General features: G+C 38.2%; 1 protein-coding gene across 3 annotated transcripts in view; it reads right to left on the bottom strand.

Moving 5' to 3' along the window:
- Positions 1–10,467, bottom strand: part of LOC139114837 (uncharacterized) — a 72,621-nt gene extending 62,154 nt beyond the window's left edge. The window contains exons 1-2 of one of the 3 annotated variants that reach the window (XM_070676783.1): positions 826–7,696; positions 265–324 (exon numbers count right to left, since the gene is read on the bottom strand). The gene's annotated coding sequence lies outside the window, so the exon portion shown is untranslated. Of the gene's footprint in view, positions 1–264 lie in introns of all 3 variants that reach the window. The other 2 variants (XM_070676784.1, XM_070676782.1) reach the window with 2 other exon arrangements.
- Between the last annotated feature and the right edge of the window lie 15,111 nt (positions 10,468–25,578).

The following is a 25,578-nucleotide window of genomic DNA, read 5'->3' as shown; positions in this document are numbered from 1 at the left end:
ATTATTTAATGTGACAAACATGTACTCAATGGAGTGCTAACTCTACGAATATTCGAAAGGATGTACATATTCATTATCAAATAGGCTCATCCAATGGAAAGATTCAAATAGTGTCATGACTGTTTATTGCACAGCACTGTTGGTAATTTAGACCTCATTTTGACACTCACTGCAACCATCTCAATCGATACAACATCTATATTGTGGATAAGTGACAAGCGGTATATCAAGGTGTTGACTTTGCTATACTTAGAGAACACTTACCAGATACAGTTCACAGTCAGTCATGGTGGTTCCAGCAAGGCTCTAAATAGAAAGGCTTCCCTTTGATTTACATCCAGTTAAGGTAGAATGTGCATCAGACATTGAGACATTAAGACATTCAAAAGTTAAAAATTCTTTTCTGATGTACCACTTGTGGTGGCTCACTTTAATGCTATTGGATCAAAACACTTCAACTGTTTTAATTTTCCAAAATTCAACCAATTTATTTTTTCCTCTCATAGTTAACACAGGAATGGCGGCTGTTTTGAATATAAAATATTGGTAATGTCAGGTAATTTGTTTTATGGAGTGAATTCTTTGCACAGTGACCCCTGATTTTTATTCTTAATTTATTAGTTTAAATTTAAGTTTTTCACTTTAGAGGCCTGTACAACCTTAAACTTGAGAACTGCCTGATCTATAGTCTTCACACTGAGCTGAAAAAAATTGAGAGGCCTGCTTAACTGTCAATATCACCACATTGATGCATTCTCAATAACAAAAGTGGAATTTCCATACAAAAGCCCTGTTGACAATTAAATTGTCTGCTGGTTAGGATACCTGGACTTGTGCAATACTGTATAATATAAAATGTTCCAGTTTTTGTCTCTTGTGGCTGGCTCTTCTATGTACAACACTTAGAGTCGTGCAGAATCAATAGATCCATCTCACACTGTAGATCATGTCAGCAACACAATCTCATTGATGCATTGACAAAGCAATCGGTTGGTGAACCAAATGAATCAATCAATCAATCAGTCTGTCACTCAAACAAAACCAATCAATCAATCTATCACTGCATCTTACCTGTTGGTTGTAGTCCCAAGCATGTGACCTAATAGAAGCCTGCAAAGAATGCTACAATTGCCATGTTGAGATATCCAGCATATGACAAGTCCTGCTTCAAAGCCACCTTTGAGTTTTTCCTGATGGTGTCCTCTGTGAGTCAAGCTGTATCCATCATGATGTCTTTGTGACAATGAGAAGACTCCAGTCTGTGAACAGGGTGTTTGAGATTGCTAGATTGAATGGTTTGCTTTACAGTGTGGGACAGAGCCGGTGGACCCCTTATGAATTATTTCCAAACAGCCAAAGTTGAGAATATTCCTATGCACAAATTCCTTTAGTTACTGTTAATAATGACAATCTATTTAGTAGATACAATCTTCCAATGTGCTGCACAAGACAACACAACTTGAATTTCTTTATGTCACATTGAGCATTTCAACCTACCTTGACAATGAGTTACTTGAACTTGACAGAGATCTTCTGAACAAAACAGGACAGTACATGTACAGGTACTCACAGCAATGTAGAAAGGGGCGTGCATCATAGCAGATATAGATATGTAAAAAAAAAAGAGACAAATTCACATTAGTCCTCCTACACTATACTATGCAACATACATCACATGAACAGAAATTGCACAGTGTTTGCAAGATAACAGAACAGTAAAGTTTGGGATTTAGCTCGGTGGTTTTGACTGTTCTGCTTTTGGTAGGCCACTATGGGCCATACATAGAGGTCGATCCAAACAAAAAAATTATGGAATCCCATTTGCAATGGGTGGCCGCCCACAGTTGCCGTTCTTGCACAATGCTAATGAGAATACTGGCACCAAAACACAGAGGTCTGTCTTATTTCAATCATCAGATTCTAGAAGTAAGTCATCATTGTAAGGAATATCCTGCAAGTCATCTCATCAATCCATCTATTTATTCATTATTTCAGAGTGTAATCAGCCCGGTCCTATGAACTGGTCACTGTTAAGTCATCATTTTGAAAAGTTTGGTAAAACCAGAATGGTATGAGATATGTGCCACATGTTGCAATGTTGCACATTTGAAGACTCTTGGAAAGATATGTTGTAAAACATCATTTTAACTGACTAAACCCACATTATATTACCATGTCCTGCCCGTCGCATTTTGATTGGTGGAGCTGAACCACTAGACCACAAATACACAGTAATGGTCTGTTTACATGCCCGTGAATATGAATAATAAGATTAACAACTCAAAGTATCGTAATACAGCTCAAACTTAAATCATAATCAATCACAAAATAAAATGGAGCACTTGTAGGTCAAGTTGAGATACTTTTTTCTGAAAACATCTCCATTTTGCCAATTTTTTACCGCTCCTGACAGTGCGTCACGTATTGCTCAGTTTCTGGGGCCAAGTTGTCGTTCGCTCGTGAAATTTTCGAATTTTTGACGGTTTTCTTGGGTTCGCTGATAATATAATGGAAAACATAGGGCCAAAGTCCCTGCAGCTACTATAGACATTGATACAAAATTAAGTATTTCCTGACTGTATGAAATTATATCACTAAGGTCATCCTAGGGACTTGTAAACCAAATATTAAAGCTGTCTGACCAGCGGTTTTGAAAGAACAAGCAACTCAACAGTTGACAGAGCTCTGCTGTGTTATGTAGAGAATAACCTTTTGTGACACATGTATTGATGAAGAAGGTGGATATCTTTGATTAACATTGTAAGTGAATTCTGTTGAATAAGTTGAGACTGTGTACATACTCAGAGAAAGCACACTGAAGAGACAAATGTTTGAAACTTAAGAAGTTCAAGGACATCAAAAGCATTATAAGGAATCATGTTACACTTTCATTGCACTGTTTACACAGATTGAATACTTGCTATAAATAGCACATGAGGAATCTTACAGCCCAGCTTTACCATAAAAACCCTATCACTTTGACCACTCTTTAAATTGACCACTCTATTTTTTTCCTCAAAAATTAATTTTATTTTATCCTTACCAAGTCAACCATAAATGGAAATTAGAACTTTCTCTATCTCTATTTATTTATGACGAACTATTATGAGCAATTTCTTTTAGATAACATACAGGGCACAATAAATGATGGTTCAGAATATGTCAAAGTTAGGATTCAGGAAAGTTGCCTTTACATGTTTTAATCCTCCAAAATGGTGGGCATTTCACCATGAACTGTCAAAAAAAGTTGAACTTTCCGATAATTCTACACTAAAATTATTTTGGCTTTGATGATTTCCCAATTAATTCAATTATTTAAAATCATATCAGTTATTTTTTTCTAGGTGAATTGATAGGGTTTATACAGTACAAGAATTACATACAATGTAAGTCAAATTTTGACCAAAAATGACAAAAAAATTCCTTAAAAATACACTTTTGCATATTTCATCACAATTTGAACAAATCTAAGTTGGGTTATCCCTAGGGACCTGTATACCAAATAACAAAGCTGTCTGACCAGCGGTTATGAAGAAGATTTTTCACCCAAAACGCCTTTTTAGGCATTAATTAGCCACTTTTCAACAATATCAAAAAATTAAAAAAGTTTCTCAAAATCCTATTTTTCATCTACACAACAAATATCAGATCAGTAAGTACTGCGGTTCTCAAGATATTTGAGTGGACGGACGCCTCACAAACGGACATACATACATACATACATACATACATACAGACTGACGCCGGATGCCGGATGGATACCCATCCCAATAGCTTCTATAGACTATAGTCTATAGTAGCTAATAACAGAATCCGCTCTGACCATTAACGTTTATTTGTGGGCGCAGGCTCGAGGAAAGCTAAATTAACAGGCTCGGCAAGCCTCGCCCGTTAATTTTTGGCTTTCCTCTCGCCCTTGCCCACAAATAAACGTTAAACACAACAAATATCAAATCAGTAAGTACTGCGGTTCTCAAGATATTTGAGTGGACGGACGCCTCACAAACGGACATACATACATACATACATACATACATACATACAGACTGATGCCGGACGCCGGACGGATACCCATCCCAATAGCTTCTATAGACTATAGTCTATAGTAGCTAATAACAGACTCTGCTCTGACCATTATGTTTATTTGTGGGCGCAGGCTCAAGGAAAGCTAAATTAACAGGCTCGGCAAGCCTCGCCCGTTAATTTTTGGCTTTCCTCTTGCCCTTGCCCACAAATAAACGTTAATGGTCAGCATGTCGCCCGTTATTTCTATAATAACAGACCATGCAGGTGAAAATACACATATATTTTGACACAAAAATACTTCTTATTGACTTTGCAGATGGGGTGACAGAGCTGACAGGACAAAGTCCCTATTAATTGATTGTATAACAATATAATCTCTGGGACTTTTCACTGTTCTTTCCTATTACCCATTAAAGTGACCTGCCAGTATACATGTAGATGGTAATTCTGTGAATTATCACAGACAGCACTCCTGGAACTTAGCTGATACTCTGTGGTATTCACTGATTGAAAAGACTCACTGAAAGATGTTTGCAGTCTCTCTCTCTCACTCACTCTCTCTCTCTCTCACTCTCTCTCTCTCTCTCTCTCTCTCTCTCTCTCTCTCTCTCTCTCTCTCTCTCTCTCCCCCCCATCTGAAATACACAAACATTTACAAACGTCAACATCTGGACTGTAAAATCTGCACTACAATTATTGATTTCATGGTTTTAAGAAGCTCTACCAACTCATACAAGGGAGTATTTCAACAATATGTAAGGTTTCTCTCTCACAAATAGTTCAGCTAAATCACAGTGTGCATATACTATATCCTTTTAGGATATGGATATGCGCACTGCGCTTTCTCTCTCTCTCTCTCTCTCTCTCTCTCTCTCTCTCTCTCTCTCTCTCTTAGGCTCTCTCTCTCTCTTAGGCTCTCTCTCTCTCTCTCTCTTTTTTTCCACATCTGAAGTCTTCATCTGAAATACACAAACATTCACAAATGTCAACATCTGGACTGTAAAATCTGCACTACAATTATTGATTTCATGGTTTTAAGAAGCTCTATCAACTCATACAAGGGCGTATTTCAACAATATGCAAGGTTTCTCTCTCAGAAATAGTTCAGCTAAATCACAGTGTGCATATACTATATCCTTTTAGGATATGGATATGCGCACTGCGCTCTCTCTCTCTCTCTCTCTCTCTCTCTCTCTCTCTCTCTCTCTCTCTTAGGCTCTCTCTCTCTCTCTCTCTCTCTCTCTCTCTCTTTTTTTCCACATCTGAAGTCTTCATCTGAAATACACAAACATTCACAAATGTCAACATCTGGACTGTAAAATCTGCAGTAACATTATCGATTTCATGGTTTTAACCCTTTTCCTGCCAAGTAGGTGAAAATCTGCTCGTAATTCGGTGTAGCCAGAATCTAAGCACTGGTGGCCGTTATCCTGCCAACTCGGTGGAAATTGGGCTGTTTTTCAGTACCCCTTTTCCTGCCAAGTCGACAGCACTACCTTGTACTATTCCCTGTGCGTTTAGGGGTCATCTGAGGACAGGTTTTCTGACAAGGAATGCCTTTTCCCCTCGAAATGGGTTTGCAGGGAGTTGATAGACAGGGAAAGGTGCAGAAACCTGTCCGCCAGTCGCCCACACACGAGGAGGCTGGGTTTTTTTACTGCTTTTTAGCGGACTTGGCTGGATAGCATAGTGACGTTTTTTGGCGGCGTTGGACGTACTTGGCTGCCTGGCACTATACAGATTGCTACCGTACTTGACCAACTTGGCAATGCTAATCTAGAAGGCCACCTCTTGCAAATGACTTGGCAAATGGTGCCAATGGTGCAAGACAAAAGTCACTTATTCAGTTGTGCGTGACTGAAAATGAGAATGTATTTTAGACGGGATGGCTCAACTTGTTCCTCTGATGGAACAGATATGAACGAAATACTATTACAAACTGGTGTCCGACATATCAAGCTGGGCTTCAGCTCTGCAAGTTCAAGCCAGGCAACGTCCTTCACCACCTTGGCCGTGCAATTCAATGGACTTGGCTTTGGATTTTTTATTTATTCCATCGTCCAAAGTATTTGCTGTGGTTTGCAGGCAAACGTATCCTGTTGCCGACGACTTTGGTTGCTACGTACGCTGTTTGTGTAGCGAGAATTCATGAGGGTACATGAGGTCAATTCTATGGGGAAACCGCCTGCACTGATCAGGGACTGCTTTTGTTATGCAAACCAGCTAGCTGTACAATGGCCGCAAGGCACGTGGAGACGTTGATGGCTAGAACAATGGAAGCATATTGCGTTGTACCCGTGCATCACAAAAGTGAGACTGACAACTTGGGTGTAGTGACTGGTTATCACTTGTTAGCTGCAGCCCAAGCCATGACGGTACAAAACCGTACCTGACTGAGGACCGCTCAATTAAGTCGGCAATGAACCGTAACACTCGTAAGCTAACTTCCAGACGAGCTGGCTAAACTTTGCGGAAGCTGTGTGTCAATGTCTCAGCCATGTTGTTAGAACAACGGCAAAAACGTAGTTTTTGTGCTACACAGCCAAGTCTTTGAAGGTACGTATTCAATTGACTCTACCCTGGGGAAACAGGACAGGTTTGCCGGTGCTGCTGCACCCCTAGGACGACCCCCAGGGTCTCACACTAACAGACGAGCGAGGTGATGTTTGCGCCTAGCGGACATGCGCAATACTGAAGGAGTTTATTTCCAAAAAAAAAACATGAATTGGCAATAAAATGATGCCCCCTGGGGCAAACAAAGCCGGTGACCTCAATTTTGTCTGCAGTAAGGCTTGAGCACCTTTCCCTGTCTAAGGGCATGTAGAAATTATCGAAGTCTAAGACGTACAAGTACGGCTAAAACTACCCTGAAAATGGGCGGGTCTCTGCCAAAATGCCTGGCAGGATAAAGTGCAGGAGAGCCAATCTTTTGCAGGTACATATTATGCGGCCGTTTTCTACTGACTTGGCAGGATAATGGACAAGGGCGCTCGGCAGAAAAAGGGTTAAGAAGCTCTACCAACTCATACAAGGGAGTATTTCAACAATATGCAAGGTTTCTCTCTCAGAAATAGTTCAGCTAAATCACAGTGTGCATACTATATCCTTTTAGGATATGGATATGCGCACTGCGCTCTCTCTCTCTCTCTCTCTCTCTCTCTCTCTCTCTCTCACAGATTAGCCACATTGGTCTCTCTCTTCACATGCACACACACACATACACACACTCACTCTCACATGCATCATGTTTGTCATGAAACAGACGTTAAATTATCCCAGATACACACCATGGTGAATCAAACTCACTGTGAAAAAATATATTGTCATTACTAAGCAAAAAGGAGGACTTTTTAACTAATAGAAATTGGCTTAAGCCTCACTTCTATTAAAAATGCAAATTAACGCACAATCCCACCACACATACACACAAACACTCATACAAATAAACATTCACTAAATACAATTGTTTATTGCCCTGGATATGACTTTAGAGGCCAACTTTTTCAATGGTTAACTTGGAGCTACCACCACAGTTCAGAATATGAAGCTGCCTTGTGGACTCTGAATTGTGACTCATTGACAACACCACAGTCCATTGAAATAATATAGCAAATTCAGAGTAGGGTTTACTGTTTTTTTTTCTTTCTTGTTTTTTTTTTCTTTCTTGTTTTTGTTTTTTTTAATTTATTTTTTTGTGTTTTTTTTGTTTGTTTTTTTGTTTTTTTTGTTTTGCTTTTTTTTACCCTGTTTTACCCTATTTTATATGGTGACACTAATTGCATGTCAATCTTGGCATGCAGTTTTCAACATAGCCACCTACTTTAGGGGTCTCTGTGTATGCATTTACATTTCAGTTGATCTACCATTGCCTCAATATACAATACAGCAGTAATCTCTGTCATTTCATGATCATTTAAGAAATTTAACATCAGTGTAAGAGCAAACACTAACTCAGTCATAATTGAATTTGAACACTTTGTATTTAGTACTGACATAGCTTTTGAGTTAAGGGGCCTCCACAGCTCTCGTCTGGTACTTAAAGGTCTTCACCAACAAGGTGAAATCTTACAATGCTGTCCATGTCACTTGCAGAAAAAGTAGAGGATATTCTTTTTCCATAGGCAAATCACTTTTGAAACTGGAGCATCTTTGGCAGGAAAACTAGTTGCTGGCTATATTGCACAGTGCTGACTGATGGAATGATGTTGGCAAAGACAATATATTTGAACCATCAAGTATATTGTCAACAACTTGTCTTGCAGTATCCACTCCAACCATGGGCAAAGTTGTCTGTGCAGAAACTCTCTGTCAATTTTATTGACATTGATCTCTCTTCTGTTGCCAAAACTAAATGCATATATGGGATAGTTATTAGAAATCACAGTATTTAATCAAGTCCATCCAGACGGTATAAACTCCATTGTTGAGGATATCCTTCTTCTGTCATTGGAACACCAGATACACATAGTAGCAAGTTTGTTGCATGTTCCTCTGTTGATGTACAGCTGTAAACTGCGCTAGGTGCATATACATGTAGAACAAGTTACGTACAGTACACTAGTTCAACAATTGAAGAACAGTTGTAAACTGAACATTTAAGAATGGCAGTTTTTTCTTCTGTTATTGAACCACAGTGCACACATGTACATGGGAGAAAGTTCAAATCAGTGCATCACTCAGTTGATCCACAAATGGGAACTGCAATGTTCAATATATCCTAACTCTCTTCTGTGGTTTTGATACAATCCATAGGTGATGGACAGTGAATTGTCTGGAAGCTTCAGTATTTCTCAATTAATCTCAGGTGTAGACTGCTGTGTTGAGGATATATCCTCTTGTCATTTCATGTTCTTCATATGTCATCCGAAGTACAATAATGGTTTGATTTCCAATACAAGAAAACCATTCGATCAGAACTGTCAACGATGATGGATGGTTTGTCAAAATCATGACTTTGGCAACTGCTTATGTTCTGTTGTATTTGTAAGATGTAACTTTGTTGGATGTTGAAGCTGTAGTTCTTGAAAAGACCAATTTCATCAAGGAGGCATATTGGTGTTGTTATTAATCTAAGAAGAACTGGCAGTTGCTGCATTAATGATATCGTGCACAATACACTTCAGCTCACACAGATTTGTGGTAAGCGATGGCACAATCAAAGTGTTACTTTCTCATCAAGTTCTGCTGTGTTCAAGTCATTAAAATCAGTGGCAGCCTCAGAGTAAATATCCATTCCTTCAAAAGGTAATGCTGAAAAGAGTTGGCAACAAATGCTGAATGTATTCCTCTTCACCGCCAATGCTTGTCTAAGAGCTGTCATCCAAGTGTAATCCAACATGAATGATGTTAACCCTTTACTCAAGCCACCGTCCATGCGCAAGCTATGTCAGACTTTTATCAAACCATGTAAAACAAAATTAAGAACAGAGGATTTCAATTGAACTCAAAAGTGTTAGCTCTGTCAACAAGTAAAAATATGAAAACCAAACAATACAGAGACAGCTGCTGATTGTTTATCATCATACCAGGACTTGCTAAACATAACTGTCATTACACACTTGGAAGACTTACATGTTAACATACAATCACTCATTAATGTACTTAATATGTAAACACACACACATTCACTATATAATCCTAAATTATATACAAATACATACAACACTCTACCATCATTCAACCATTCATAATTGACAGTTTATATACACACTATTTCTTTCATATCTTACTGGTTAACACATGCATACCATACATTCATACCTGCACATGCAAACATTCACTATTGGATGTATGTAGACAAACAGTGAGAGAGACATACATCATGCACATACTGGTACACGTTAACCCTTTGCATCCTGACCCCCTGGTACACTATGACATCATGCAGATATTTTTGTCCGAGCCAGGTTCAAAGGGTTAAATGATCCATACACACATACATACCGGTACATACATATATACATACACACATAATTATATACATACATACATATCCTAGTGCATACATGCATAGATACATACGTACATATGCACATACATACATGCATAAATACATGCATGCATGCATGCATAGATACGTACATACGCACATACATACATATACATAAATACATACATGCATGCATACAGACAGACAGACATACATGCATGCATGCATACATACGTTATGTAGGTCATTTACCCCACACTCATCATGACCTGAGTTCAATTAGTCTAGAACATTCTCAAGGTCACTGCCCTTAATGACCTCACAACCTTGAATTCAATTAGTCATGTTTGGAATGTTCTGGAAAGTTGATTAGTTGTGTAAGGGAGATCATTTTAGAACAGTAATTAGCATGTCAATAAAAGTTCTAGATTGTTCTTATATGCCTTTATAAAAGGGACGTGCACAGCTTCCAGTCAGACTTTTGGGATCGTGTCTCTTGTGTGTTACTAAACTCCAGCAGTAGTCATTCTCAAGACTTTCAAGACCTCTCTGCCAACGCTGGATTTATACTGTGGACTTTGTGCAACTTCAAGCCTGCAAGCCAAAGGACTGTTCATTCATCCAACTGACTGTTACAACTCTGAGACTGGAGCTTTGCCGTCCCAGCTGAGATAAGTAGTCTGTACACTTTTAAAGCTTGTACTCTATCCCTGACTTAGCAATTAGTTTTATTTTCGTAATAAATTTTGTTTAAACGTTAACTGCTGAGTTCACCCTTTTGTTCGTTTTCTCTGCACGTAACAAAATTGGGGCTCGTCCGGGAGACGAATATTTTGAGCCGTTTGACAACATTTTGTCTGCCTTTTCAAAACTACTGTATACTGTGAACTCAGCAAAATTCAATCATGGCGGAATTCAAGCCAGACGAATTTATGGATGACCTTGATCAGGACGCATTTGATTCCCTCAAAAAGACAACCTCATTGCACTGGCCAATTTCCTTAAAGTAGATGTCAAAAGATCTATGCGCAAGCGGGAAATACAGTACCACATTGCAAAACATTTAGTTAATTTAGGCCAATTTGAGGAATCCACCTTGAAAGATTATGAGCCCGAGTCTACCTTTGAACTAAGAAAATTAGAGTTAGAAATGCAGACAAATTTGGAGATCAAGAAACTAGAATTACAAATGGAAAAAGAGAGACAGGCATTAGAAAAAGAAAAAATACAAATGCAATTACAAATGGAAGAAAGACAGAGAGAGAAAGATAGGCAGGAAAGATTAGAAATGGAAGAAAGACAGAAAGAGAGGGAATTGGAAATGAAAGAAAAAGAATTACAAATGGAAGAAAGACAAAGGGGAAAGAAAGAGAGGAAAAAGAAAAGGAAAGAGAATTAGCAGAACACCGACTGCAGTTAGAAATGAGACGTTTAGAGCTTAGAAAGTCAGGAAAATTCTTCCCTTCAGACAGTTTTGACATCACTAAGCATTTCAGGTTAGTTCCCCCTTTCCAAGAAAAGGATGTTGATAAATATTTCCTTCATTTTGAGAAAATTGCTCAGAGTCTGGATTGGCCTAAGGAGTCCTGGTCTATGCTTTTGGCAGAGTGCTTTGGTGGGTAAAGCCAGAGAAATTTACATTCAGTTGTCAGTAGAGCAGGCTTCGGATTATGATTCTGTGAAGGAATTAATTCTCAAGGGCTATGAGTTGGTGCCTGAAGCTTACCGTCAGAAATTTAGGGATTGTGAGAAGGTGAAGGATCAAACTTATGTTGAATTTGCTCGAACAAAAGAACAACTGTTTGACTGTTGGTGCTCTTCTGAAAAGGTCAGTCAGAATTATGACAAATTACGACAGCTTGTTTTGATTGAGGAATTTAAAAGGTGCATCCGGAGTGACATCAAAACATTTATCAATGAACAAAAGGCAGATACATTGGAGGTTGCTGCACGTTTGGCCGATGATTATTCATTGACCCACAAATCTTCATTTCTCAGCAAACCATCCCAGTCCTTTTCATACAGAAACAATGCAGGTAAATTTAACTCCTCCTTTTCATCCAAGAATTTCTCAAAGGAGAGTAGGAAATCAAATGACAGCAGTTCACACAGTTCAAGTAACACTCCCACATCATCAGATCCCAAGTCTCAATCTCCTTCTGACAAACAATTTGGTACACTTTCTTGTAATTATTGTAAGAAAGACGGCCATTTAATGTCAGATTGTTTCAAATTGAAAAGAAAACGTGAAGGTCAAAGTGGTCAAAGTGGATCTAAGCCCACCGGCTTTATTTCTTCATCAACTCAATTAGAGTCTAATAATGTGTGCAACACATTTTCTGAGGTTAAACCCCTCTTATCCCCAATTATGAGGTCAAGGTCAATTCTTCTCAAGATAGCATTATGGGTTATTTCGAGCCATTTATTCATAATGGTTTTATATCACTTTCTAGTGATTTCTCTTCCGCTACCCCTGTCAAAATTTTAAGAGATACCGGGGCTTCCCAGTCTCTTTTGTTGGCAGATACCCTGCCGTTTTCTGAAAAGTCATTTTCAGGTTCTAAAGTTCTTATTAAGGGGGTAGATTGTAATGACTACATTCCTGTTCCTCTCCATAATGTCTATTTGTCTTCGGACTTTGTTTCTGGACCTGTGGCTTTAGGTATAAGGCCTTTTTTGCCTTTTGAAGGGATTCACCTTCTTCTTGGAAACGACCTTGCTGGGGACAAGGTCATTACTAATCCACTTGTGACTGATAATCCTAGTTTAGATCAGGATCCAGAGCCAATTGAACAAGAGATACCCGATTTATTTCCTTCGTGTGCCATTACTCGAGCCATGTCAAAGAAAACTTCCGAGAATCAAAATACTCTCAAGAATAATGTCACAGATGTTGACTTAAATGACACCTTTCTCAGTCAGGTGTTTGACACGGATCATTTCGTTATCCCTCGTGGATTTGAAACTTCCAGTAAAACTTCTGCTGACCAAAGTCAGACATTTGCTAGATCAAATCTCATTGCAGAACAACACAAAGACCCAGATTTTGTCTTTGTTTGACAGGGTAGATGATGAAGGTAAAACTTCAGATAGCTCTGTTTCCTATTATACAAAATCTGGTATTCTCATGCGTAAATGGAGACCTCCAGACGTTTTGGTTGATGACGATTGGGCTATAAAACATCAAATTGTGGTTCCAAAGCCCTATCGTGCTGAAATATTGCGCCTGGCCCATGAAACGCCCTGGGCTGGTCATTTGGGAGTAAGGAAAACTTATCATAAAATTCTCAGTCACTTTTATTGGCCTAATCTCAGGCAGGATGTAGCACATTTCTGTAAAACTTGTCACACATGTCAAATGGTAGGAAAGCCAAATCAGACCATTCCAAAGGCCCCTTTACAACCAATTCCTGCATTTCAAGAACCATTTAGTAGGATACTAATAGACTGTGTTGGGCCCCTACCAAAAACAAGATCAGGAAATGAGTACATGTTGACAATTATGTGTACATCAACTCGGTTCCCGAAGCCATACCACTGAGAAACATAAAGACAAAGACTATAGTGAGAGCTTTAGTCAAATTTTTCACTTTATTTGGCCTCCCTAAATGTGTCCAGTCCGATCAAGGCTCCAACTTTATGTCTGGAAATTTTCAACAAGTAATGGATCAGCTAGGCATTAAACAGTATAGGTCATCCGCCTATCATCCAGAAAGTCAGGGTGCTCTTGAGCGATTTCATCAAACTTTGAAAAATATGATTAGGACCTACTGTTTTGACACAGAGAAGCAGTGGGATGAAGGAATTCATTTTCTGCTCTTTGCTGTTAGAGAGTCAATTCAAGAGTCTCTTGGTTTTAGCCCATTTGAGCTTGTATTTGGACATACAGTCCGTGGCCCACTTAAGCTCGTTAAAGAGAAATTCCTATCAGACGATGATGATTGTCTGAATATTTTGCAATATGTGTCAGATTTTCGTACGAAACTCTCTAAAGCATGTGAATTAGCCAGAGAAAATCTTGAGTCATCTCAGCAGTCAATGAAAACCAAATATGATAAAAGCACCTCAAAACGGAAGTTTGAACCAGGTCAAAAAGTTCTTGTTCTACTTCCAATTCCTGGCAAACCACTCCATGCTCGTTACTTTGGGCCATACCTAATTGATAAGAAATTGAGTGATTTAAATTACATCATAATAACACCTGACAGGCGAAAACAAAAACAGCTATGTCACATAAATATGCTTAAGCCATATTTGGATAGGGATAATCCTACTAAAACAAAGCCTGTCAGTGCAGTCAGTTCAAACCATTATGAAGATAGTGATACTGAAACTGACTTGAGTGATAATACCCTAAACTCAAAGCTGGGCTCGGTCAAGCTTCAGAACTCAGAAATCCTGGAGAAGCTGGAGTCTACAAAGTTGGCACACCTCCAGCCAGAACAACAACAACAGGTGAAAGAACTGCTCCATGAATATAAACACCTGTTTCAAGATGTTCCAACGAGGACAAACGTCATCTATCACGACGTTGATGTTGGGGACAGTAAGCCTGTAAAACAACATCCATACAGACTGAATCCAACAAAAGCGAAATATCTCCAGGAAGAAGTCAAATACCTGCTGGACAATGACTTTATTGAACCCAGTAAAAGTAACTGGAGTTCGCCGTGCATACTTGTTCCCAAATCAGATCACAGTTATCGTATGTGCACGGACTTTAGGAAGGTCAACACTTTAACAAAGACAGACACTTTCCCAATCCCGAGGATTGATGACTGCATCGACCGAGTGGGAAAAGCCAAGTATGTGACGAAATTTGACCTACTGAAGGGATTTTGGCAAGTCCCTCTGACAGATCGTGCTCGTGAAATATCCGCCTTTGTTACGCCAGACGGATTGTTCCAGTACAAGGTGATGCCATTCGGAATGAAGAACTCTCCGGCAACGTTCCAACGGATGATCAACGACGTCATATCCGGGCTAGACGGGTGTGCAGCTTACGTTGACGACGTCATCCTGTATAGTGACACCTGGGAGGAACACATTAAGTTCATGCGGAAGTTCTTCGAGAGACTGAGTAAAGCAATGTTGACTGTCAACCTTGCCAAATCTGAGTTTGGTTGGGCAAGGGTAACTTACCTCGGACATACTGTAGGACAGGGTGAGGTAAAACCTGTTGATGCCAAAATCAGTGCCATTTCAAGTTTTCCCATACCAAACTGCAAACGACAACTGATGCGCTTTCTCGGTATGGCTGGTTACTACAGAAAATTCTGTCCAAATTTCTCCACAATTACTGAGCCTTTGACTAACTTACTTAAAAAGAAAGTAAAGTTTGTTTGGTCAGAGCAATGCCAACAGGCATTTGATACACTTAAAGCCATACTGCAAAGTGCCCCAGTGTTGTCTGCACCAGATTTCACTTTGCCATTCAAATTAGCTGTAGATGCTAGTGATACGGCTGCTGGTGCTGTTTTATTGCAAGAGGATAGTCATGGTGTAGATCATCCTGTTTGCTATTTTTCACGCAAATTTAACAAATCCCAGAGAAACTACTCTACAATTGAAAAAGAGTGTTTATCTTTGATATTAGCTTTACAGCATTTTGAAGTTTATGTTACTTCTTCAAATCAGCCAATAGTGGTTTATATTGATCACAACCCTCTTGTTTTTCTGCAGAAATTTAAAGGCAAGAATCAGAGATTGCTAAGATGGAGTTTAATGTTACAGGAGTTTAATCTTGACATTAGACATATCAAAGGCAGAGACAATTTATTGCAGACTGTCTCTCTCGTATTTAGAGTTTATTGTTGTTCACTTTCAAGAAATTTTACTTTAGAGTAAAACAAAATTTGAGTACTTAAATCCTTTTCAAGATTACATTTGTAAAAGAAAGATTTTTCTTTGAAAAATTTTCTTTTTTTGAAGAGGGGGTGTGTTATGTAGGTCATTTACCCCACACTCATCATGACCTGAGTTCAATTAGTCTAGAACATTCTCAAGGTCACTGCCCTTAATGACCTCACAACCTTGAATTCAATTAGTCATGTTTGGAATGTTCTGGAAAGTTGATTAGTTGTGTAAGGGAGATCATTTTAGAACAGTAATTAGCATGTCAATAAAAGTTCTAGATTGTTCTTATATGCCTTTATAAAAGGGACGTGCACAGCTTCCAGTCAGACTTTTGGGATCGTGTCTCTTGTGTGTTACTAAACTCCAGCAGTAGTCATTCTCAAGACTTTTCAAGACCTTCTCTGCCAACGCTGGATTTATACTGTGGACTTTGTGCAACTTCAAGCCTGCAAGCCAAAGGACTGTTCATTCATCCAACTGACTGTTACAACTCTGAGACTGGAGCTTTGCCGTCCCAGCTGAGATAAGTAGTCTGTACACTTTTAAAGCTTGTACTCTATCCCTGACTTAGCAATTAGTTTTATTTTCGTAATAAATTTTGTTTAAACGTTAACTGCTGAGTTCACCCTTTTGTTCGTTTTCTCTGCACGTAACACATACATACATACGTACATACATACATACATACATACATACGCCCCACATAAAGTTGTAAACCCTTGGCCAACAGAAGTAAACCAGCTTGCAAATTCACCATCCCTTTTTTTGCCTGTTGCTGCACTTGGCTATGGATGACTCAAGCTGATTTTGGCTGCAATTTAAATCATTTTCACCATGCAACTGAACTCCATTACGCACTACAATTCTCCAATGTGTCAGTCCAGTCATTTCTCAGGAATAAAATAAATAGTCAATGTTCTGTTGCCAAAAATTAGTGTAATACGGATAGTTTTCAATCGGGTTCGAACCCACAACATACGGCATTGGTCGCCTAGCGGAGAGGCCATAGAGAGAACCGCACGGCTAAATCCCCACTCTCAAAAAAGAGTGGTTCAATAGCCGGCTAAGTTGTTACATTTTTCTGACTGAGACCGCTCCACACGTTGTAGAGTTCGTGAAGCACTCACTCACGCATGCTCACTATCACACATCGCACGTACAAACTTTATTGAAGCGAAGAAGCTAATTCATCACTTTAACTGGGCGAACGATAACGTCGGGGACAATTCTGTCCACCAGCAGAGTTACCAACCCAGGGTAGAAAATACGGATAGTTTTCAATCGGGTTCGAACCCACAACATATGGCATCAGTCGCCTAGCGGAGAGGCCACAGAGAGAACCGCACGGCTAAATCCCCACTCTCAAAAAAGAGTGGTTCAATAGCCGGCTAAGTTGTTACATTTTCCTGACTGAGACCGCTCCACACGTTGTAGAGTTCGTGAAGCACTCACTCACGCATGCTCACTATCACACATCGCACATACAAACTTTATTGAAGCGAAGAGGCTAATTCATCACTTTAACTGGGCGAACGATAACGTCGGGGACAATTCTGTCCACCAGCAGAGTTACCAACCCAGGGTAGAAAATACGGATAATACGGGTAATGCCACATTTTTAGTGGAATAAATTGTTGAATAGCTGTATTTAGAGCCACTGTCTTAACCGATCAGACTTAACTCTTTTACCACCATACATTGGTACATACCAACTGTTTTCAGTAAGTTGGTTGAACAGGATTCCATACACAAATGAATAGTGATAAAAGATTTCCAGTCAGACCGCGTTAGGTGTACGCTGCCCAGGATTAGGACAATTAGCAATAAATACAGCACAAATCCCCATCAAAATAGCTATAGCTATCTGTAGAATATATTTAAAAAGCTATAGAAATCAATAGAATGGTCCTACTTAAATTTGTAAATCTCAAATGTCCCATGGACCTGGTAATATATTACCTTGAATGAAAATGATTATTGGACCAGTTTAATGTCACACACACACACACACACACACACACACACACACATACATGTACAGGGTTGAAAGTAGCATTGAAGATATATCATTTATTTTCAGGTCTATTATACCTGAAATGTTGAAGTTCTTATTGTCAACAGACTATTTATATATACACCTCTAATAATATTGGTGGAATAAATTGTTGAATAGCTGTTATTAGAGCAAATGTCTTACTGATCTGATTTAACTCTGCTACCACCATACATTGGTGCATACAAACTCTTTCCAGTAAGTTGGTTGAACCCATTTAAAGGGTTTATAGTTATCCCTATATGCCAAAAATCAGACCTCCAGCTCTATTGGCTGTCTAAGAATTAGATTGTGCATACAGGATGTGTCGTCATAAGGTCTCCCATCCTACAAAATATGATGGGTGTAGCACTTGTGGTTACCTAGTTATTGACATATGTGTAAAGCTTAGGTCAAAGGTCATCAAGGTCACATGACATTTTGTCAAAAAATTATTACTGCCAAGTAATCCCAATATACCAAAACTCAGACCTCTAGCTCTATTGGCTGGCTCAGAATTAGAGATGCACATAATTAACGAGGTACATGATGTGGCATCATAAGCTCTCCCATCATACAAAATATGAAGGGTGTAGCACTTGTGGTTACTCAGTTATGGTCATATATATTTATTTGAGGTCATAGGTCATCAAGATGACATGACATTTTGTAAAAAAATTCTATTGCTGAGTTATCCCTATATACCAAAAATACCGTCAAGGACAGTGTGCTCACATTCGGTTTGAATTGGTCCATTCAAGAAATATTTAAACCAGGAAAAACAAGAATGACAAAAGCAAATAAGGTCTCCAACTTAGGTACTGGAGGTCATCTTTAGGAACATGCATATCAACTTCTATAGCAATGGGACAAGCAGATCCTAAATACATAAGCAAATGTCAACAACAAAAAATAGACAGAGAAGGTTTGATAAGAAGAAAAGGTGGGAGTGGGTAAAAAAATGTACAAGGGATCTGGTAAAAAAGTAATGCTACCTCATCAATCTTCTAGACCCTACCCCCTCCTGAATATCAAATGTTCCATCCCTTGGTATTACACAACGCCAGATGATGTAAACAGCACTTAAGTTAGTTACAGATGGTGAAATGCCTTCCGCTGAGGGCGGTGATTACAACATCTGGAATTATCCTGGATCCAAATTTCTCATCAGTTCTTGTATGTTTTACATTGAAAAGCTGCAAAAATTGGTCCGCAATGAAAAAATTCACCTCAGCTTTGTTTTCTGGATCAAATTTTCCTACAAATTGATACCAAATATGACAAAATTATGTTCACAGCCTTCAAAACTGTCTCACAACATATCCTGGGTTGGTGTAGGTCATTTAAGGTCACAAACTGAGAAAATTACCTAAAATATACAAATTTGGGGGTTTCCCAACACTTTGAGCACAAAATTTATCTAAAAACATCCCTCGGGACTTTATATCAAGTATCTCAAAGCTACTCAAACCATAGGGACTTTATACCAAATTACAAAGCTATCAAACAAGCAATTTTGAGAACAAGTTTTCTTGACCAAAAATGACAATATTGTCTTAAAAATGCAAATTTGTATATTTCAGGACAATTTCCACATATCTAACTATTGTCATCTCTGTACGTCTGTGTACCAAATACAAAAGCTGTCTGTCCAGGGGTTTTAAAAAGAAAATACTGTTTAAGATTTTTTGACCAAAAATGACAAAATTGCTCCAAAATAATAATTTTCCCAATTTTGTCATAATTTCAACAAATTAGAAGCATAACACCCTCGCAAAAATCTAACCCAAATTTGAGAGCGATTGGGCTGGCGGTTTAAGAGAAGAAGAATTTTTACTGAAAATGAGAAAAATCACCAAAAAATTCAGTAAAAATACAAAACTAAGGATATCTTCACAATATTCATAAAACTGTATAAGGTTCACCTAAGGTACTTGCACACAAATTTTCAAAGCAATAAAAACAGCGGTTCTCGAGATATTAATTCTTTACCATTTTCACATTTTGTAAGCTCATTTGCATAATTTTGGCAATGCAGACTTCATTTGAACAAAATCCCATCCAGGGCTCCGGCTACCCGATCGCCAATTAGCCAAATGCGAAAGAAAGTTAAAAATGGCTACAAAAATTCCAGTTTGGCGAACATAGTGGCTAATGAATTTTTACTGCCCTGGTGCAACCTCAACAAAAAACTACAGCTAACAATAAAAAAAGTTGTACGATGTTGAAACAGTTTACCCTCCTTCCTACAAAGTTGCAATGTATTGAAACAGTTTACTCTCCTTTCTACAAAGTTACAAATTCCCTGGTACGTAAAACGAACATTGTTGCTGTTCCGCCTGTGCCTCCGTGAGGCCCGTTAGTCCTTCAGTCTATCAGAAGTTTTACCTACTTTGCTAGAATCAAAATTTGGCCTGCAACTACTCAGTTTGATAGTAGAAACCATAATTTTAAAGGGACATTTCAGAAACGGAGTAATAATACAAAGGAAGAGGAGAAAAACTGAGGTTTTCTGAAAGGTCAAGTCTAGGTCATCTCATCATGTGATGTCATGCATGAAGACCCCTAAGTGCACAATTATGGTTCAAAAGAGCCACCTAGGGTGGTCGCATAGGAAAAAGGTAATTTTGGTGCCTTCCAATTTAGATGGCATTCAGCTTGATTGTCAGTTTTAAATTAAATTTTATTAAAAGTCATTGCAAAGGGAAATTGTCAACAGTGATTGCAATGAGCATATCCATCGTCAAATCATCACGTTTGTGAATTGCAATTTTGCATGTAAACATTAAAGCAACATTTCATTAAAATTGTTAATTCAGTCTATTTCAACTGCTATAACTTATACAAGAAATTATGTGATTCTGAATGATTTTAATATTTTTGCAGATTCCACCAGTTTAATGATGTAGAAGTGAACATCACCAGACATTGATGATATCAAAATATCAAATGAAAATATATTTGTGCTAAAATGTTATCATAATCATTAAAACAATGTACACTCTCAAACAGTGAGTAATTTAAATAAACATATATCATTGTGTCTTGTTTTACAAGAGTTGTGTTTGGCCAAACACTTTGGTCTAAAGAAAAATACTCATACTCAAAATGCTATTCAGCCTGCTCGATCACAACTATGACATACAAGTAACACCGGGGTCAATTGTATCTACACTGCTAGTGTGCTACTAAATGCTTTCTTCTGCACCATTTTTTTATTCTTGTGGTTAAAACATTTTGGTTATGGAAGACTGCATAAATTTGATGCATGAGAGGCTTGTAGCTTATGACAAGCTATCATACTATGAACACTAAATGAATGCCACAGAAATGTTCTGTACCTGTTGTAATATACACTTCACTTTGCTACCAGATTTTTAGAATTCAATTGATACCTTATTTTATTTCTGGTGGTGAAAGTTTACCAGCTGAAATGAAAAAGTACTATTTCTATCCCGGAAATGTCATAAAAACACAGATTATTCATAAAAAAACTGAACAAATATTTCTTTAATGTAAAAACTATCAGGAACATCATACAAAACATCTCGATTTGTAAAATTAGGAACTCCTGAATGCTGAGAAAGTTGTTGCCACGTTTGAGATCATATACTGGCTAAAAGTTGCTCAAAGTGGCTACAAAATTTTTGATTTGGCTAATCAGTTGGCTAATCATTTTGGTGACTCAGGGGGAGCCCTGCCATCTATAGCCCAGGATGCATCCACACACCAAATACCAAGCTGAAATGTGCAGTGGTTTGCGTGTTTTTGATGTTGACAGACATACTGTACGTACATACATACATACATACATACATACACACATACATACAGACGCCATCGACTTCAGCTTATACGATAAACTCACATTGGTATAACCAAATGTGAGCTAAAAATCAGACCTCAAGCTCTATCTGGTACCCCAGAATTACACATGTGCATATTTAATATAATGTACTAAATGATTCAAAGGTCAAAGGTCAAGGGGCAATCCAAAATTTAGGTGTTCACTGTGACACTGGTCATTGTTGAAGAGACATCAGCCCATTTGGGCACTTATAAAGGCCTGAATGAGCCTTTGCCATAGCATAGCTGTATAGGTACAGGGCAGGTCAAACGTCATAAAAAATCAGAAAAATAATACTTTAAAAATCTTCTTCTCCAAATTGGTAAGTCCTGTGACCTTGATATTTGGCAAGAAGGAGCAAGGCTATATATAATAATTATCCTGACTGATTACACTCATGAAAACATGAAACCGTTACAGGATCATGAAATGAGTTTATGACTGACAAGATATTCCTTACAACAGATGATCAGCTATCCAGAACCTGATGATGGAAACAAAACAATCCCTCCATGCTTTGGTACTTGTATCCTCGCAGTGCAACCCCCACCCCTCTACCCCACCCCTCCATCCCACCCAGCACTGTGTTTGAATACCGACTGCAAATGAGATCCAGTCGCAAATGAGACCGAAATATTGTGGTTCCTGATTTTATCTTGCACACACCTTGCCACAATCCAAAAAACTCTCAACACTTATGGGATAGAAGTAGCCCTACATAATATGCCAACTGAAACATCCTTCGAACAGAATTGTATGTACTCAAAACAAACATAAAAAAAAATATGATTGGAGTCAAAATGCGTTTGTAGATCTAACATTCAAGTTTATAACAAAACTGGTTCCCATTAATATTCCCCAATTTGGCAATCCTTCGAAGAACCTTTCAGTTGACATAGGATGTACAAGTGTCGAAAACTTCTTGGGAAATCTTCATAAAATAGTTCAACTTACCTGGAGAAACTCACCTTGTACCTTGCAATCCTTGCCTTACCTTACCTTTTACCTAAAGTACCATACCTTTAACACAAATTTCTCCAAGGAGTATGTCCATGTACAACAACACGTGATATCTTCTGATTTCAAAGCTGGTTAAGAGAACAGTAAAATGGATTAGTTCAAAATTGTAGCTAAAATATAGATGCAAAGCAGCAATGACCAGGCTTTGAGACATGTCGATGCACAGGGGAAATAGAGAATTAGATATGCAAAAAGATAAAAGGCTATGGGAATATTTGTGAATGCAAGGTCAAAGGTCATCAAGGTCATGCAACATTTTGTCAAAGAAATTGTATCCCCAGTTATCCCTATACACAACAAGTCATAGACAATGACACCGTCCCCACTTGTTGATGGTTACTTTAATTACAAGACCTCTGAGAGGAAAGAGTCCTCTTCATTATAAAAATACTGCGATGCAGATGGGGCTTAATGGCCACAAATGAGTTCCATGGTGGTGAAAACATAAAACCAATTTGTTAGCTGCCATACACAAGCGTTTCGTACGTACGGGATGAGATAACTTAGTTGGAGAAACGACATATGAACAATCGAACGCGAACATCTCGCGAGAGGGCCCTAGTTATGCGAGAAAGAACGAGACAGCTATTTTCAGTCTTCAGAAGCGTGGCGAAGGTCGTGGAAGTGGGAGTGAACTGCACAAAATTCCAAAGTCCCTGATAAGTATCACTGAAATCGCTTGATTTCACATATTTTGAAATGCCTTGTTTTACAATGGATTAGCATTTGATCGTTAGAAAGTCAAAAAAATTCGATTGGAATGCTCGGGTATGCATCGCGTATGGCGCCATTGTTAGATTATTGTTGTCAAGGGCCACGGGTGTATGACGTGAAATTTGCAGCTAAATTTACCATAGTAGATCAATTTTTATCGTACTCAAACCAATTTTCTTACGTTCCTTATTATCGGAAGAGCATTTTTAGTATAGTCTCAATGTAAGGGTGATTCTTTTGTGCTTTGGGCTTTTTTTTTTCTCGATCGTGCTTTACGTGTAAACCTATGGAGCGCCGTATCTTGCACGGCAATAGTGCTGTGAACACATCGAACGCGACGGTCGAACATGACGTATGCGCCGTACATACGTTACTACAACGTTGTTAAGTTCAAAATTTTCTGTCACATTTACGCTCAAAATCAAATAAATCTTATTGAAATCGTAATTTCTCAGATTTTTGTCGATTTTTTATTGTGTTGAGTGTGGTCGAATTGATCGGAATTTCTTACATTGCTTCAGTCGTATGACGCCTCCCCGTGCAGTCCCGGCCGATCATGAAAACTGGGTCAGATCACAAATGCTATTCAACGTTGTTCAAAAATAACGTGTGTCCGCTTATAATATATGATCAAGGTAACTGATATGACAGTGGTACGATGTACAATTGTTTACAATAATAGCTGTCCGAGTCAGAATCAGGTTGTGGAGTGACCGTGATTGAATGGACAGCCACAAGTCTAAGACATCGCGGCCGCGAATATAATTTACATGTCTGCCTAAAACTAAGTGGCAATCAGTGGCATGTTTATTCGAGCAAAACAAAGGTCAATTGGCAGGTAACTATGTTAGATCATTCCTTACATGCCAAAAGCGTTGAAGAAAGTGACAAAGTTGAATTGAAACACGGTCAATGTTAATTCAAAATTTAAATTTAACCTTCCATATTTTGGTTACTGACTATGCCCTTTTCAAGGTCATTATGATAATACAAGCCTTGCTGTTTCAGTAGTTTACCAAACAGAGGGGTGGGAAGTTATGTCACCTATATATATTCAAGCTAACGTTTTATTCTCATAAGAATATTTTTTTGTATTTTGTGTCACAGCTGGTACTCTAAAATAATTACCCTCATAATTGTCAGCTGACTATTCGTCCAGTTGTTTGAACTTTGAACATGTAAATTTTTTTTTCACAACTGTTTATAAATTCTTAGAAATTATTCCCTGTTTCACACTGCACAGAGGGGATTATTTCCAAATCTACTTTGCAATGAATTCAAAAATGTTTTGGAGAAGGATGGGAATGTGTCCATGCTAACATGTACATTGTTTTTGAGCATGTGATTTTATTCTTTGACAACACAGAGGGTTATATATACTTAGTAAAGGATTTCTTAGACTCACACAATCACATGTTCGGATCACTTGCATTTTTGGATAAACACAAATAATAACACGCCATACTGTTGTAATAAACACTTAGTGGGTAGCCAACTGAATGTTCTACAACAGGGCAAACTGATTACTGTATAATTTCACTTTTATTAAAGTGTAGCGTCAGGGTTATAATTTTAACATAGTGTAGCCACTGTCTGTTCTTTTTATGTTTACTTTTCTGATGGCTACCATGATGTGATGCATATAATTAAGAGACATGTTTATGACATGACTCAAACCGCGATTACATTAATCACGTACCATTTCAGTTTTTTCAAGTGATATTTCAGAGTTTCATTCCAGAAATGCAAAATTAATACCTAATACTGCAGACACAATAAAGATGTGGTATTGAAAATAACACTTAAAACATAAGATATCATATCAGTTTATTTCTAAAATGCAAAATATTTTTCCCATAGGTGGGCAATGATACTGTATCATACACACCTAGTTTTCTATAATGATATATCCAACATTCCTCAAAGGTGTTGGTTAATGTTTTTCTCTTTTGAGGAAATTTCTTTATAATGCAGACACAACACAAATATGCAGTATTTATCCTTGCTCTGATGAAATGTCATTTAACTATTTCATTATGGGTGAAGAATGATATAATATAATATAAATGTATTTTATTAGGAAAGTAGTGTGTATTGGGTATTGATGGCTAATATTTACCTCAAAGCAAACAATTCTAACTGCAAATTCCATTT

The sequence above is a fragment of the Ptychodera flava genome, chromosome 16 (genome assembly GCF_041260155.1).
Source record: "Ptychodera flava strain L36383 chromosome 16, AS_Pfla_20210202, whole genome shotgun sequence".
In the NCBI taxonomy this organism is placed as follows: Eukaryota; Metazoa; Hemichordata; class Enteropneusta; family Ptychoderidae; genus Ptychodera; species Ptychodera flava.
This window is presented reverse-complemented; position numbering and strand designations above follow the sequence as displayed.